Here is a 16,755-nt window from a genome sequence, read left to right on the forward strand (position 1 = left end):
GGGCGGGGCCCAGGACTCTAACTCTGGGAGTGTAGGCCCCAGGACTCTATCCCTGGGAGAACAGGGCCCAGGACTCTATCCCTGGGAGGGCAGGGCCCAGGACTCAAACCCTGGATGGCAGGGCCCAGGACTCTAAACCTGTGATGGCAGGGCCCAGGACTCTAACCCTGGAAGGGCAGGGCCCAGGACTCTAACTCCAGGGCCCAGGACTCTAACCCTGGGAATGCGGGGCCCAGGACTCTAACTCTGGGAGAACAGGGCCCAGGAATCTAACCATGGGAGATCAGGGCCCAGGAGTCTAACTTTGGGAGGGCAGGGCCCAGGATTCTAACCCTGGGAGGGCAGGGCTCAGGACTCTAACCCTGGGAGAACAGGGCCCAGGACTCTAACCCTGGGAGGGCAGGGCCCAGGACTCTGACCCTGGGAGAACAGGGCGCAGGACTCTAAACCTGGGAGAACAGGGCCCAGAACTCTAACCCTGGGAGAACAGGGCCCAGTACTCTAACCCTGGGAGGGCAGGTCTCAGGACTCTGACCCTGGGAGGGCAGGGCCCAGGACTCTAACCCTGGGAGGGCAGGGCCCAGGACTCTAACCCCAGGGCCCAGTACTCTAACCCTGGGAGGGCAGGTCTCAGGACTCTGACCCTGGGAGGGCAGGGCCCAGGACTCTAACCCCAGGGCCCAGGATTCTAACCCTAGGAGGGCAGTGCCCAGGACTCTAACGCTGGGAGGGCAGGGCCCAGGACTCTAACCCTGGGATGGCAGGGCCCAGTACTCTAACCCTGGGAGGGCAGAGCCCAGGACTCTAACCCTGGGATGGCAGGGACCAGGACTCTAACCCTGGGAGGGCAGGGCCCAGGACTCTAACCCCAGGGCCCAGGACTCTAACCCTGGGAAGGCAGGGCCCAGGACTCTAACCCTGGGAGAACAGTGCCCAGGACTCTAACCCTGGGAGGGCAGGTCTCAGGACTCTAACCCTGGGATGGCAGGGCCCAGGACTGTAACTTTGGGAGGGCAGGGCCCAGGACTCTAACCCCAGGGTTCAGGACTCTAACCCTGGGAGGGCGGGGCCCAGGACTCTAACCCCAGGGCCCAGGACTCTAACCCTGGGAGGGCAGCGCCCAGGACTCTAACCCTGGGAGAACAGGGCTCAGGACTCTAACCCTGGGAGAACAGGGCCCAGGACTCTAACTTTGGGAATGCAGGGCCCAGGACTCTAACCCTGGGAGGGCAGGGCTCAGGACTCTAACCCTGGGAGAACAGAGCCCAGGACTCTAACCCTGGGAGGGCAGGGCCCAGGACTCTGACCCTGGGAGAACAGGACGCAGGACTCTAACCCTGGGAGAACCGGTCGCAATACTCTAACCCTGGGAGGGCAGGTCTCAGGACTCTAACCCTGGGAGGGCAGGGCCCTGCACTCTGACCCTGGGAGGGCAGGGCTCAGGACTCTAACCCTGGGAGGGCAGTGCTCAGGACTCTAATCCTGGGAGAACAGGGCCCAGGACTCTAACCCTGGGAGGGCAGCGCGCAGGACTCTAACCCTGGGAGAACAGGGCCCAGGACTCTAATCTTGGGAGAGCAGGGCCCAAGACACTGACCCTGGGAGAAGAGGGCGCAGGACTCTAAACCTGGGAGAACAGGGCCCAGAACTCTAACCCTGGGAGAACAGGGCCCAATACTCTAACCCTGGGAGGGCAGGTCTCAGGACTCTGACCCTGGGAGGTCAGGGCCCAGGACTCTAACCCTGGGAGGGCAGGGCCCAGGACTCTTATCCCAGGGCCCAGGTCTCTGACCCTGGGAGGGCAAAGCCCAGGACTCTAACCCCAGGGCCCAGTACTCTAACCCTGCGATGGCAGGGCCCAGGACACTAACCCTAGGAGGGCAGGGCCCAGGACTCTAACCCTGGGAGGGCAGGGCCCAGGACTCTAACCCCAGGGCCCAGGACTCTAACCTTGGGAGGGCAGGGCCCAGGACTCTAAACCTGGGAGAACAGTGCCCAGGACTCTAACCCTGGGAGGGCAGAGCCCAGGACTCTAACCCTGGGAGAACAGTGGCCAGGACTCTAACCCTGGGAGGGCAGAGCCCAGGATGCTAACCCTGGGAGAACAGTGCCCAGGACTCTAACCCTGGGAGGGCAGAGCCCAGGATTCTAACCCTGGGAGAACAGGGCCCAGGACTCTATCCCTGGGAGGGCAGGGCCCAGGACTCTAACCCTGGATGGCAGGGCCCAGGACTCTAAATCGGTGATGGCAGGGCCCAGGACTCTAACTTTGGGAGGGCAGGGCCCAGGACTCTAACCCCAGGGCCCAGGACTCTAACCCTGGGAGGGCAGGGCCCAGGACTCTAACCCTGGGATGGCAGGGCCCAGGACTCTAACCCTGGGAGGGCAGAGCCCAGGACTCTAACCCTGGGATGGCAGGGACCAGGACTCTAACCCTGGTAGGGCAGGGCCCAGGACTCTAACCCTAGGGCCCAGGACTCTAACACTGGGAAGGCAGGGCCCAGGACTCTAACCCTGGGAGAACAGTGCCCAGGACTCTAACCCTGGGAGGGCAGGGCCCAGGATTCTAACCCTGGGAGAACAGGGCCCAGGACTCTATCCCTGGGAGAACAGGGCCCAGGACTCTATCCCTGGGAGGGCAGGGCGCAGGACTCTAACCCTGGGAGGGCAGTGCTCAGGACTCTAATCCTGGGAGAACAGGGCCCAGGACTCTAACCCTGGGAGGGCAGCGCGCAGGACTCTAACCCTGGGAGAACAGGGCCCAGGACTCTAATCTTGGGAGAGCAGGGCCCAAGACACTGACCCTGGGAGAAGAGGGCGCAGGACTCTAAACCTGGGAGAACAGGGCCCAGAACTCTAACCCTGGGAGAACAGGGCCCAATACTCTAACCCTGGGAGGGCAGGTCTCAGGACTCTGACCCTGGGAGGTCAGGGCCCAGGACTCTAACCCTGGGAGGGCAGGGCCCAGGACTCTTATCCCAGGGCCCAGGTCTCTGACCCTGGGAGGGCAAAGCCCAGGACTCTAACCCCAGGGCCCAGTACTCTAACCCTGCGATGGCAGGGCCCAGGACACTAACCCTAGGAGGGCAGGGCCCAGGACTCTAACCCTGGGAGGGCAGGGCCCAGGACTCTAACCCCAGGGCCCAGGACTCTAACCTTGGGAGGGCAGGGCCCAGGACTCTAAACCTGGGAGAACAGTGCCCAGGACTCTAACCCTGGGAGGGCAGAGCCCAGGACTCTAACCCTGGGAGAACAGTGGCCAGGACTCTAACCCTGGGAGGGCAGAGCCCAGGATGCTAACCCTGGGAGAACAGTGCCCAGGACTCTAACCCTGGGAGGGCAGAGCCCAGGATTCTAACCCTGGGAGAACAGGGCCCAGGACTCTATCCCTGGGAGGGCAGGGCCCAGGACTCTAACCCTGGATGGCAGGGCCCAGGACTCTAAATCTGTGATGGCAGGGCCCAGGACTCTAACTTTGGGAGGGCAGGGCCCAGGACTCTAACCCCAGGGCCCAGGACTCTAACCCTGGGAGGGCAGGGCCCAGGACTCTAACCCTGGGATGGCAGGGCCCAGGACTCTAACCCTGGGAGGGCAGAGCCCAGGACTCTAACCCTGGGATGGCAGGGACCAGGACTCTAACCCTGGTAGGGCAGGGCCCAGGACTCTAACCCTAGGGCCCAGGACTCTAACACTGGGAAGGCAGGGCCCAGGACTCTAACCCTGGGAGAACAGTGCCCAGGACTCTAACCCTGGGAGGGCAGGGCCCAGGATTCTAACCCTGGGAGAACAGGGCCCAGGACTCTATCCCTGGGAGAACAGGGCCCAGGACTCTATCCCTGGGAGGGCAGGGCGCAGGACTCTAACCCTGGGATGGCAGGGCCCAGGACTCTAACTTTGGGAGGGCAGGGCCCAGGACTCTAACCCCAGGGCCCAGGACTCTAACCCTGGGAGGGCGGGGCCCAGGACTCTAACCCCAGGGCCCAGGACTCTAACCCTGGGAGAACAGGGCTCAGGACTCTAACCTTGGGAGAACAGGGCCCAGGACTCCAACCCTGGGAGGGCTGGGCTCAGGACTCGAACCCTGGGAGAACAGAGCCCAGGACTCTAACCCTGGCAGGGCAGGGCTCAGCACTCTAACCCTGGGAGGGCAGGGCCCAGGACTCTAACCCTGGGAGGGCAGGGCCCAGGACTCTATCCATGGCAGGGCAGGGCCCAGGACTCAAACCCTGGATGGCAGGGCCCAGGACTCTAAACCTGTGATGGCAGGGCCCAGGACTCTAACCCTGGGAGGGCAGGGCCCAGGACTCTAACCCCAGGACCCAGGACTCTAACCCTGGGAGAACAGGGCCCAGGACTCTATCCCTGGGAGGGCAGGGCCCAGGACTCAAACCCTGGATGGCAGGGCCCAGGACTCTAAACCTGTGATGGCAGGGCCCAGGACTCTAACCCTGGAAGGGCAGGGCCCAGGACTCTAACCCCAGGGCCCAGGACTCTAACCCTGGGAGGGCGGTGCCCAGGACTCTAACTCTGGGAGAACAGGGCCCAGGAATCTAACCATGGGAGATCAGGGCCCAGGAGTCTAACTTTGGGAGGGCAGGGCCCAGGATTCTAACCCTGGGAGGGCAGGGCTGAGGACTCTAACCCTGGGAGAACAGGGCCCAGGACTCTAACCCTGGGAGGGCAGGGCCCAGGACTCTGACCCTGGGAGAACAGGGCGCAGGACTCTAAACCTGGGAGAACAGGGCCCAGAACTCTAACCCTGGGAGAACAGGGCCCAGTACTCTAACCCTGGGAGGGCAGGTCTCAGGACTCTGACCCTGGGAGGGCAGGGCCCAGGACACTAACCCTGGGAGGGCAGGGCCCAGGACTCTAACCCCAGGGCCCAGTACTCTAACCCTGGGAGGGCAGGTCTCAGGACTCTGACCCTGGGAGGGCAGGGCCCAGGACTCTAACCCCAGGGCCCAGGATTCTAACCCTAGGAGGGCAGTGCCCAGGACTCTAACCCTGGGAGGGCAGGGCCCAGGACTCCAACCCTGGGATGGCAGGGCCCAGGACTCTAACCCTGGGAGGGCAGAGCCCAGGACTCTAACCCTGGGATGGCAGGGACCAGGACTCTAACACTGGGAGGGCAGGGCCCAGGACTCTAACCCCAGGGCCCAGGACTCTAACCCTGGGAGGGCAGGGCCCAGGACTCTAACCCTGGGAGAACAGGGCTCAGGACTCTAACCCAGGGAGAACAGAGCCCAGGACTCTAACCCTGGGAGGGCAGGGCTCAGGACTCTAACCCTGGGAGGGCAGGGCCCAGGCCTCTAACCCTGGGAGGACAGGGCCCAGGACTCTGATCCTGGGAGGGCAGGGCTCAGGACTCTAACCCTGGGAGGGCAGCACTCAGGACTCTAATGCTGGGAGAACAGGGCCCAGGACTTTATCCCTGGGAGAACAGGGCCCAGGACTCTATCCCTGGGAGGGCAGGGCCCAGGACTCTAACCCTGGGATGGCAGGGCCCAGGACTCTAACTTTGGGAGGGCAGGGCCCAGGACTCTAACCCCAGGGCCCAGGACACTAACCATGGGATGGCGGGGCCCAGGACTCTAACCCCAGGGCCCAGGACTCTAACCCTGGGAGGGCACGGCCCAGGACTCTAACCCTGGGAGAACAGTGCTCAGGACTCTAACCTTGGGAGAACAGGGCCCAGGACTCTAACCCTGGGAGGGCTGGGCTCAGGACTCTAACCCTGGGAGAACAGAGCCCAGGACTCTAACCCTGGGAGGGCAGGGCTCAGGACTCTAACCCTGGGAGGGCAGGGCCCAGGACTCTAAACCTGGGAGGGCAGGGCCCAGGACTCTAACCCTGGGAGGGCAGGGCCCAGGACTCAAACCCTAGATGGCAGGGCCCAGGACTCTAAACCTGTGATGGCAGGGCCCAGGACTCAAACCCTGGGAGGGCAGGGCCCAGGACTCTAACCCCAGGACCCAGGACTCTAACCCTGGGAGGGCGGGGCCCAGGAATCTAACTCTTGGAGGGCAGGCCCCAGGACTCTAACCCTGGGAGAACAGTGCCCAGGAGTCTAACTTTGGGAGGGCAGGGCCCAGGATTCTAACCCTGGGAGGGCAGGGCTGAGGACTCTAACCCTGGGAGAACAGGGCCCAGGACTCTAACCCAGGGAGGGCAGGGCCCAGGACTCTGACCCTGGGAGAACAGGGCGCAGGACACTAAACCTGGGAGAACAGGGCCCAGAACTCTAACCCTGGGAGGGCAGGTCTCAGGACTCTGACCCTGGGAGGGCAGGGCCCAGGACACTAACCCTGGGAGGGCAGGGCCCAGGACTCTAACCCCAGGGCCCAGTACTCTAACCCTGGGAGGGCAGGTCTCAGGACTCTGACCCTGGGAGGGCAGGGCCCAGGACTCTAACCCCAGGGCCAAGGATTCTAACCCTAGGAGGGCAGTGCCCAGGACTCTAACCCTGGGAGGGCAGGGCCCAGGACTCCAACCCTGGGATGGCAGGGCCCAGGACTCTAACCCTGGGAGGGCAGAGCCCAGGACTCTAACCCCAGGGCCCAGGACTCTATCCCTGGGAGGGCAGGGCGCAGGACTCTAACCCTGGGATGGCAGGGCCCAGGACTCTAACTTTGGGAGGGCAGGGCCCAGGACTCTAACCCCAGGGCCCAGGACTCTAACCCTGGGAGGGCGGGGCCCAGGACTCTAACTCCAGGGCCCAGGACTCTAACCCTGGGAGAACAGGGCTCAGGACTCTAACCTTGGGAGAACAGGGCCCAGGACTCCAACCCTGGGAGGGCTGGGCTCAGGACTCGAACCCTGGGAGAACAGAGCCCAGGACTCTAACCCTGGGAGGGCAGGGCTCAGCACTCTAACCCTGGGAGGGCAGGGCCCAGGACTCTAACCCTGGGAGGGCAGGGCCCAGGACTCTATCCATGGCAGGGCAGGGCCCAGGACTCAAACCCTGGATGGCAGGGCCCAGGACTCTAAACCTGTGATGGCAGGGCCCAGGACTCTAACCCTGGAAGGGCAGGGCCCAGGACTCTAACCCCAGGGCCCAGGACTCTAACCCTGGGAGGGCGGTGCCCAGGACTCTAACTCTGGGAGAACAGGGCCCAGGAATCTAACCATGGGAGATCAGGGCCCAGGAGTCTAACTTTGGGAGGGCAGGGCCCAGGATTCTAACCCTGGGAGGGCAGGGCTGAGGACTCTAACCCTGGGAGAACAGGGCCCAGGACTCTAACCCTGGGAGGGCAGGGCCCAGGACTCTGACCCTGGGAGAACAGGGCGCAGGACTCTAAACCTGGGAGAACAGGGCCCAGAACTCTAACCCTGGGAGAACAGGGCCCAGTACTCTAACCCTGGGAGGGCAGGTCTCAGGACTCTGACCCTGGGAGGGCAGGGCCCAGGACACTAACCCTGGGAGGGCAGGGCCCAGGACTCTAACCCCAGGGCCCAGTACTCTAACCCTGGGAGGGCAGGTCTCAGGACTCTGACCCTGGGAGGGCAGGGCCCAGGACTCTAACCCCAGGGCCCAGGATTCTAACCCTAGGAGGGCAGTGCCCAGGACTCTAACCCTGGGAGGGCAGGGCCCAGGACTCCAACCCTGGGATGGCAGGGCCCAGGACTCTAACCCTGGGAGGGCAGAGCCCAGGACTCTAACCCTGGGATGGCAGGGACCAGGACTCTAACACTGGGAGGGCAGGGCCCAGGACTCTAACCCCAGGGCCCAGGACTCTAACCCTGGGAGGGCAGGGCCCAGGACTCTAACCCTGGGAGAACAGGGCTCAGGACTCTAACCCAGGGAGAACAGAGCCCAGGACTCTAACCCTGGGAGGGCAGGGCTCAGGACTCTAACCCTGGGAGGGCAGGGCCCAGGCCTCTAACCCTGGGAGGACAGGGCCCAGGACTCTGATCCTGGGAGGGCAGGGCTCAGGACTCTAACCCTGGGAGGGCAGCACTCAGGACTCTAATGCTGGGAGAACAGGGCCCAGGACTTTATCCCTGGGAGAACAGGGCCCAGGACTCTATCCCTGGGAGGGCAGGGCCCAGGACTCTAACCCTGGGATGGCAGGGCCCAGGACTCTAACTTTGGGAGGGCAGGGCCCAGGACTCTAACCCCAGGGCCCAGGACACTAACCATGGGATGGCGGGGCCCAGGACTCTAACCCCAGGGCCCAGGACTCTAACCCTGGGAGGGCACGGCCCAGGACTCTAACCCTGGGAGAACAGTGCTCAGGACTCTAACCTTGGGAGAACAGGGCCCAGGACTCTAACCCTGGGAGGGCTGGGCTCAGGACTCTAACCCTGGGAGAACAGAGCCCAGGACTCTAACCCTGGGAGGGCAGGGCTCAGGACTCTAACCCTGGGAGGGCAGGGCCCAGGACTCTAAACCTGGGAGGGCAGGGCCCAGGACTCTAACCCTGGGAGGGCAGGGCCCAGGACTCAAACCCTAGATGGCAGGGCCCAGGACTCTAAACCTGTGATGGCAGGGCCCAGGACTCAAACCCTGGGAGGGCAGGGCCCAGGACTCTAACCCCAGGACCCAGGACTCTAACCCTGGGAGGGCGGGGCCCAGGAATCTAACTCTTGGAGGGCAGGCCCCAGGACTCTAACCCTGGGAGAACAGTGCCCAGGAGTCTAACTTTGGGAGGGCAGGGCCCAGGATTCTAACCCTGGGAGGGCAGGGCTGAGGACTCTAACCCTGGGAGAACAGGGCCCAGGACTCTAACCCAGGGAGGGCAGGGCCCAGGACTCTGACCCTGGGAGAACAGGGCGCAGGACACTAAACCTGGGAGAACAGGGCCCAGAACTCTAACCCTGGGAGGGCAGGTCTCAGGACTCTGACCCTGGGAGGGCAGGGCCCAGGACACTAACCCTGGGAGGGCAGGGCCCAGGACTCTAACCCCAGGGCCCAGTACTCTAACCCTGGGAGGGCAGGTCTCAGGACTCTGACCCTGGGAGGGCAGGGCCCAGGACTCTAACCCCAGGGCCAAGGATTCTAACCCTAGGAGGGCAGTGCCCAGGACTCTAACCCTGGGAGGGCAGGGCCCAGGACTCCAACCCTGGGATGGCAGGGCCCAGGACTCTAACCCTGGGAGGGCAGAGCCCAGGACTCTAACCCTGGGATGGCAGGGACCAGGACTCTAACCCTGGGAGGGCAGGGCCCAGGACTCGAACCCCAGGGCCCAGGACTCTAACCCTGGGAAGGCAGGGCCCAGGACTCTAACCCTGGGAGAACAGTGCCCAGGACTCTAACCCTGGGAGATCAGGGCCCAGGAGTCTAACCCTGGGAGGGCAGGGCCCAGGACTCTAATCTTGGGAGGGCAGGGCCCAAGACACTGACCCTGGGAGAAGAGGGCGCAGGACTCTAAACCTGGGAGACCAGGGCCCAGAACTCTAACCCTGGGAGAACAGGGCCCAATACTCTAACCCTGGGAGGGCAGGTCTCAGGACTCTGACCCTGGGAGGTCAGATCCCAGGATTCTAACCCTGGGAGAACAGGGCCCAGGACTCTATCCCTGGGAGGGCAGGGCCCAGGACTCTAATCCCACGGCCCAGGTCTCTGACCCTGGGAGGGCAGGGCCCAGGACTCTAACCCCAGGGCCCAGTACTCTAACCCTGGGAGGGCAGGTCTCAGAACTATGACCCTGGGAGGGCAGGGCCCAGGACTCTAACCCCAGGGCCCAGGACTCTAACCCTAGGAGGGCAGGGCCCAGGACTCTAACCCTGGGAGGGCAGGGCCCAGGACTCTAACCCCAGGGCCCAGGACTCTAACCCTGGGAGGGCAGGGCCCAGGACTCTAACCCTGGGATGGCAGGGCCCAGGACTCAAACCCTGGGAGGGCAGAGCCCAAGACTCTAACCCTGGGATGGCAGGGACCAGGACTCTAACCCTGGTAGGGCAGGGCCAGGACTCTAACCCTAGGGCCCAGGACTCTAACACTGGGAAGGCAGGGCCCAGGACTCTAACCCTGGGAGAACAGTGCCCAGGACTCTAAGCCTGGGAGGGCAGGGCCCAGGATTCTAACCCTGGGAGAACAGGGCCCAGGACTCTATCCCTGGGAGAACAGGGCCCAGGACTCTATCCCTGGGAGGGCAGGGCCCAGGACTCTAACCCTGGGATGGCAGGGCCCAGAACTCTAACTTTGGGAGTGCAGGGCCCAGGACTCTAACCCCAGGGCCCAGGACTCTAACCCTGGGAGGGCGGAGCCCAGGACTCTAACCCCAGGGTCCAGGACTCTAACCCTTGGAGGGCAGGTCCCAGGACTCTAACCCTGGGAGAACAGGGCTCAGGACTCTAACCTTGGGAGAACAGGGCCCAGGACTCCAACCCTGGGAGGGCTGGGCTCAGGACTCGAACCCTGGGAGAACAGAGCCCAGGACTCTAACCCCAGGGCCCAGGACTCTAACCCTAGGAGGGCAGGGCCCAGGACTCTAACCCTGGGAGGGCAGGGCCCAGGACTCTAACCCCAGGGCCCAGGACTCTAACCCTGGGAGGGCAGGGCCCAGGACTCTAACCCTGGGATGGCAGGGCCCAGGACTCTAACCCTGGGAGGGCAGAGCCCAGGACTCTAACCCTGGGATGGCAGGGACCAGGACTCTAACCCTGGGAGAGCAGGGCCCAGGACTCTAACCCTAGGTCTCAGGACTCTAACACTGGGAAGGCAGGGCCCAGGACTCTAACCCTGGGAGAACAGTGCCCAGGACTCTAACCCTGGGAGGGCAGGGCCCAGGAATCTAACCCTGGGAGAACAGGGCCCAGGACTCTATCCCTGGGAGAACAGGGCCCAGGACTCTATCCATGGGAGGGCAGGGCCCAGGACTCAAACCCTGGATGGCAGGGCCCAGGACTCGAAACCTGTGATGGCAGGGCCCAGGACTCTAACCCTGGGAGGGCAGGGCCCAGGACTCTAACCCCAGGACCCAGGACTCTAACCCTGGGAGGGCGGGGCCCAGGACTCTAACTCTGGGAGGGCAGGCCCCAGGACTCTAACCCTGGGAGAACAGTGCCCAGGACTCTAACCCTGGGAGGGCAGATCCCAGGATTCTAACCCTGGGAGGGCAGGGCCCAGGATTCTAACCCTGGGAGAACAGGGCCCAGGACTCTATCCCTGGGAGAACAGTGCCCAGGACTCTATCCCTGGGAGGGCAGGGCCCAGGACTCAAACCCTGGATGGCAGGGCCCAGGACTCTAAACCTGTGATGGCAGGGCCCAGGACTCTAACCCTGGAAGGGCAGGGCCCAGGACTCTAACTCCAGGGTCCAGGACTCTAACCCTGGGAGGGCGGGGCCCAGGACTCTAACTCTGGGAGAACAGGGCCCAGGAATCTAACCATGGGAGATCAGGGCCCAGGAGTCTAACTTTGGGAGGGCAGGGCCCAGGATTCTAACCCTGGGAGGGCAGGGCTCAGGACTCTAACCCTGGGAGAACAGGGCCCAGGACTCTAACCCCAGGGCCCAGGACTCTAACCCTAGGAGGGCAGGGCCCAGGACTCTAACCCTGGGAGGGCAGGGCCCAGGACTCTAACCCCAGGGCCCAGGACTCTAACCCTGGGAGGGCAGGGCCCAGGACTCTAACCCTGGGATGGCAGGGCCCAGGACTCTAACCCTGGGAGGGCAGAGCCCAGGACTCTAACCCTGGGATGGCAGGGACCAGGACTCTAACCCTGGGAGGGCAGGGCCCAGGACTCTAACCCTAGGGCCCATGACTCTAACACTGGGAAGGCAAGGCCCAGGACTCTAACCCTGGGAGAACAGTGCCCAGGACTCTAACCCTGGGAGGGCAGGGCCCAGGATTCTAACCCTGGGAGAACAGGGCCCAGGACTCTATCCCTGGGAGAACAGGGCCCAGGACTCTATCCATGGGAGGGCAGGGCCCAGGACTCAAACCCTGGATGGCGGGGCCCAGGACTCTAACTCTGGGAGGGCAGGCCCCAGGACTCTAACCCTGGGAGAGCAGTGCCCAGGACTCTAACCCTGGGAGGGCAGATCCCAGGATTCTAACCCTGGGAGAACAGGGCCCAGGACTCAAACCCTGGATGGCAGGGCCCAGGACTCTAATCCTGTGATGGCAGGGCCCAGGACTCTAACCCTGGAAGGGCAGGGCCCAGGACTCTAACTCCAGGGCCCAGGACTCTAACCCTGGGAGGGCGGGGCCCAGGACTCTAACTCTGGGAGAACAGGGCCCAGTAATCTAACCATGGGAGATCACGGCCCAGGAGTCTAACTTTGGGAGGGCAGGGCCCAGGATTCTAACCCTGGGAGGGCAGGGCTCAGGACTCTAACCCTGGGAGAACAGGGCCGAGGACTCTATCCCTGGGAGGGCAGGGCCCAGGACTCTGACCCTGGGAGAACAGGGCGCAGGACTCTAAACCTGGGAGAACAGGGCCCAGAACTCTAACCCTGGGAGAACAGGGCCCAGTACTCTAACCCTGGGAGGGCAGGTCTCAGGACTCTGACCCTGGGAGGGCAGTGCCCAGGACACTAACCCTGGGAGGGCAGGGCCCAGGACTCTAATCCCAGGGCCCAGGTCTCTGACCCTGGGAGGGCAGGGCCCAGGACTCTAACCCCAGGGCCCAGTACTCTAACCCTGGGAGGGCAGGTCTCAGGACTCTGACCCTGGGAGGGCAGGGCCCAGGACACTAACCCTGGGAGGGCAGGGCCCAGGACTCTAATCCAAGGGCCCAGGTCTCTGACCCTGGGAGGGCAGGGCCCAGGACTCTAACCCCAGGGCCCAGTACTCTAACCCTGGGAGGGCAGGTCTCAGGACTCTGACCCTGGGAGGGCAGGGCCCAGGACTCTAACCCCAGGGCCCAGGATTCTAACCCTAGGAGGGCAGTGCCCAGGACTCTAACCCTGGGAGGGCTGGGCCCAGGACTCTAACCCTGGGATGGCAGGGCCCAGGACTCTAACCCTGGGAGGGCAGAGCCCAGGTCTCTAACCCTGGGATGGCAGGGACCAGGACTCTAACCCTGGGAGGGCAGGGCCCAGGACTGTAACCCCAGGGCCCAGGACTCTAACCCTGGGAAGGCAGGGCCCAGGACTCTAACCCTGGGAGAACAGTGCCCAGGACTCTAACCTTGGGAGGGCAGGGCCCAGGATTCTAACCCTGGGAGAACAGGGCCCAGGACTCTATCCATGGGAGGGCAGGGCCCAGGACTCAAACCCTGGATGGCAGGGCCCAGGACTCGAACCTGTGATGGCAGGGCCCAGGACTCTAACCCTGGGAGGGCAGGGCCCAGGACTCTAACCCCAGGACCCAGGACTCTAACCCTGGGAGGGCGGGGCCCAGGACTCTAACTCTGGGAGGGCAGGCCCCAGGACTCTAACCCTGGGAGAGCAGTGCCCAGGACTCTAACCCTGGGAGGGCAGATCCCAGGATTCTAACCCTGGGAGAACAGGGCCCAGGACTCAAACCCTGGATGGCAGGGCCCAGGACTCTAATCCTGTGATGGCAGGGCCCAGGACTCTAACCCTGGAAGGGCAGGGCCCAGGACTCTAACTCCAGGGCCCAGGACTCTAACCCTGGGAGGGCGGGGCCCAGGACTCTAACTCTGGGAGAACAGGGCCCAGTAATCTAACCATGGGAGATCACGGCCCAGGAGTCTAACTTTGGGAGGGCAGGGCCCAGGATTCTAACCCTGGGAGGGCAGGGCTCAGGACTCTAACCCTGGGAGAACAGGGCCGAGGACTCTATCCCTGGGAGGGCAGGGCCCAGGACTCTGACCCTGGGAGAACAGGGCGCAGGACTCTAAACCTGGGAGAACAGGGCCCAGAACTCTAACCCTGGGAGAACAGGGCCCAGTACTCTAACCCTGGGAGGGCAGGTCTCAGGACTCTGACCCTGGGAGGGCAGTGCCCAGGACACTAACCCTGGGAGGGCAGGGCCCAGGACTCTAATCCCAGGGCCCAGGTCTCTGACCCTGGGAGGGCAGGGCCCAGGACTCTAACCCCAGGGCCCAGTACTCTAACCCTGGGAGGGCAGGTCTCAGGACTCTGACCCTGGGAGGGCAGGGCCCAGGACACTAACCCTGGGAGGGCAGGGCCCAGGACTCTAATCCAAGGGCCCAGGTCTCTGACCCTGGGAGGGCAGGGCCCAGGACTCTAACCCCAGGGCCCAGTACTCTAACCCTGGGAGGGCAGGTCTCAGGACTCTGACCCTGGGAGGGCAGGGCCCAGGACTCTAACCCCAGGGCCCAGGATTCTAACCCTAGGAGGGCAGTGCCCAGGACTCTAACCCTGGGAGGGCTGGGCCCAGGACTCTAACCCTGGGATGGCAGGGCCCAGGACTCTAACCCTGGGAGGGCAGAGCCCAGGTCTCTAACCCTGGGATGGCAGGGACCAGGACTCTAACCCTGGGAGGGCAGGGCCCAGGACTGTAACCCCCGGGCCCAGGACTCTAACCCTGGGAAGGCAGGGCCCAGGACTCTAACCCTGGGAGAACAGTGCCCAGGACTCTAACCTTGGGAGGGCAGGGCCCAGGATTCTAACCCTGGGAGAACAGGGCCCAGGACTCTATCCCTGGGAGAACAGGGCCCAGGACTCTATCCCTGGGAGGGCAGGGCCCATGACTCTAACCCTGGGATGGCAGGGCCAGGACTCTAACTTTGGGAGTGCAGGGCCCAGGACTCTAACCCCAGGGCCTGGACTCTAACCCTGGGAGGGCGATGCCCAGGACTCTAACCCCAGGGCCCAGTACTCTAACCCTGGGAGAACAGGGCTCAGGACTCTAACCCTGGGAGAACAGGGCCCAGGACTCTAACTTTGGGAATGCAGGGCCCAGGACTCTAACCCTGGGAGGGCAGGGCTCAGGACTCTAACCCTGGGAGAACAGAGCCCAGGACTCTAACCCTGGGAGGGCAGGGCCCAGGACTCTGACACTGGGAGAACAGGACGCAGGACTCTAACCCTGGGAGAACAGGGCGCAATACTCTAACCCTGGGAGGCCAGGTCTCAGGACTCTAACCCTGGGAGGGCAGGGCCCAGGACTCTGACCCTGGGAGGGCAGGGCTCAGGACTCTAACCCTGGGAGGGCAGTGCTCAGGACTCTAATCCTGGGAGAACAGGGCCCAGGACTCTAACCTTGGGAGGGCAGCGCGCAGGACTCTAACCCTGGGAGAACAGGGCCCAGGACTCTAATCTTGGGAGGGCAGGGCCCAGGACACTGACCCTGGGAGAAGAGGGCGCAGGACTCTAAACCTGGGAGAACAGGGCCCAGAACTCTAACCCTGGGAGAACAGGGCCCAATCCTCTAACCCTGGGAGGGCAGGTCTCAGGACTCTGACCCTGGGAGGGCAGGGCCCAGGACTCTAACCCTGGGAGGGCAGGGCCCAGGACTCTTATCCCAGGGCCCAGGTCTCTGACCCTGGGAGGGCAAAGCCCAGGACTCTAACCCCAGGGCCCAGTACTCTAACCCTGGGAGGGCAGGTCTCAGGACTCTGACCCTGGGAGGGCAGGGCCCAGGACTCTAACCCCAGGGCCCAGGACTCTAACCTTGGGAGAACAGTGCCCAGGACTCCAACCCTGGGAGGGCAGAGCCCAGGACCCTAACCCTGGGAGAACAGTGCCCAGGACTCTAACCCTGGGAGGGCAGAGCCCAGGATTCTAACCCTGGGAGAACAGGGCCCAGGACTCTATCCCTGGGAGAACAGTGGCCAGGACTCTAACCCTGGGAGGGCAGAGCCCAGGATTCTAACCCTGGGAGAACAGTGCCCAGGACTCTAACCCTGGGAGGGCAGAGCCCAGGATTCTAACCCTGGGAGAACAGGACCCAGGACTCTATCCCTGGGAGGGCAGGGCCCAGGACTCAAACCCTGGATGGCAGGGCCCAGGACTCTAAACCTGTGATGGCAGGGCCCAGGACTCTAACCCTGGAAGGGCAGGGCCCAGGACTCTAACTCCAGGGCCCAGGACTCTAACCCTGGGAGGGCGGGGCCCAGGACTCTAACTCTGGGAGAACAGGGCCCAGGAATCTAACCATGGGAGATCAGGGCACAGGAGTCTAATTTTGGGAGAACAGGGCCCAGGACTATAACCCTGGGAGGGCAGGGCCCAGGACTCTGACCCTGGGAGAACAGGGCGCAGGACTCTAAACCTGGGAGAACAGGGCCCAGAACTCTAACCCTGGGAGAACAGGGCCCAGTACTCTAACCCTGGGAGGGCAGGTCTCAGGACTCTGACCCAGGGAGGGCAGGGCCCAGGACACTAACCCTGGGAGGGCAGGGCCCAGGACTCTAATCCCAGGGCCCAGGTCTCTGACCCTGGGAGGGCCGGGCCCAGGACTGTAACCCCAGGGCCCAGTACTCTAACCCTGGGAGGGCAGGTCTCAGGACTCTGACCCTGGGAGGGCAGGGCCCAGGACTCTAACCCCAGGGCCCAGGATTCTAACCCTAGGAGGGCAGTGCCCAGGACTCTAACCCTGGGAGGGCAGGGCCCAGGACTCTAACCCTGGGATGGCAGGGCCCAGGACTCTAACCCTGGGAGGGCAGAGCCCAGGTCTCTAACCCTGGGATGGCAGGGACCAGGACTCTAACCCTGGGAGGGCTGGGCCCAGGACTCTAACCCTGGGATGGCAGGGCCCAGGACTCTAACCCTGGGAGGGCAGAGCCCAGGTCTCTAACCCTGGGATGGCAGGGACCAGGACTCTAACCCTGGGAGGGCAGGGCCCAGGACTGTAACCCCAGGGCCCAGGACTCTAACACTGGGAAGGCAGGGCCCAGGACTCTAACCCTGGGAGAACAGTGCCCAGGACTCTAAC

The sequence above is a fragment of the Pristiophorus japonicus genome, chromosome 6, assembly GCF_044704955.1.
Source record: "Pristiophorus japonicus isolate sPriJap1 chromosome 6, sPriJap1.hap1, whole genome shotgun sequence".
Lineage (NCBI taxonomy): Eukaryota > Metazoa > Chordata > Chondrichthyes > Pristiophoridae > Pristiophorus > Pristiophorus japonicus.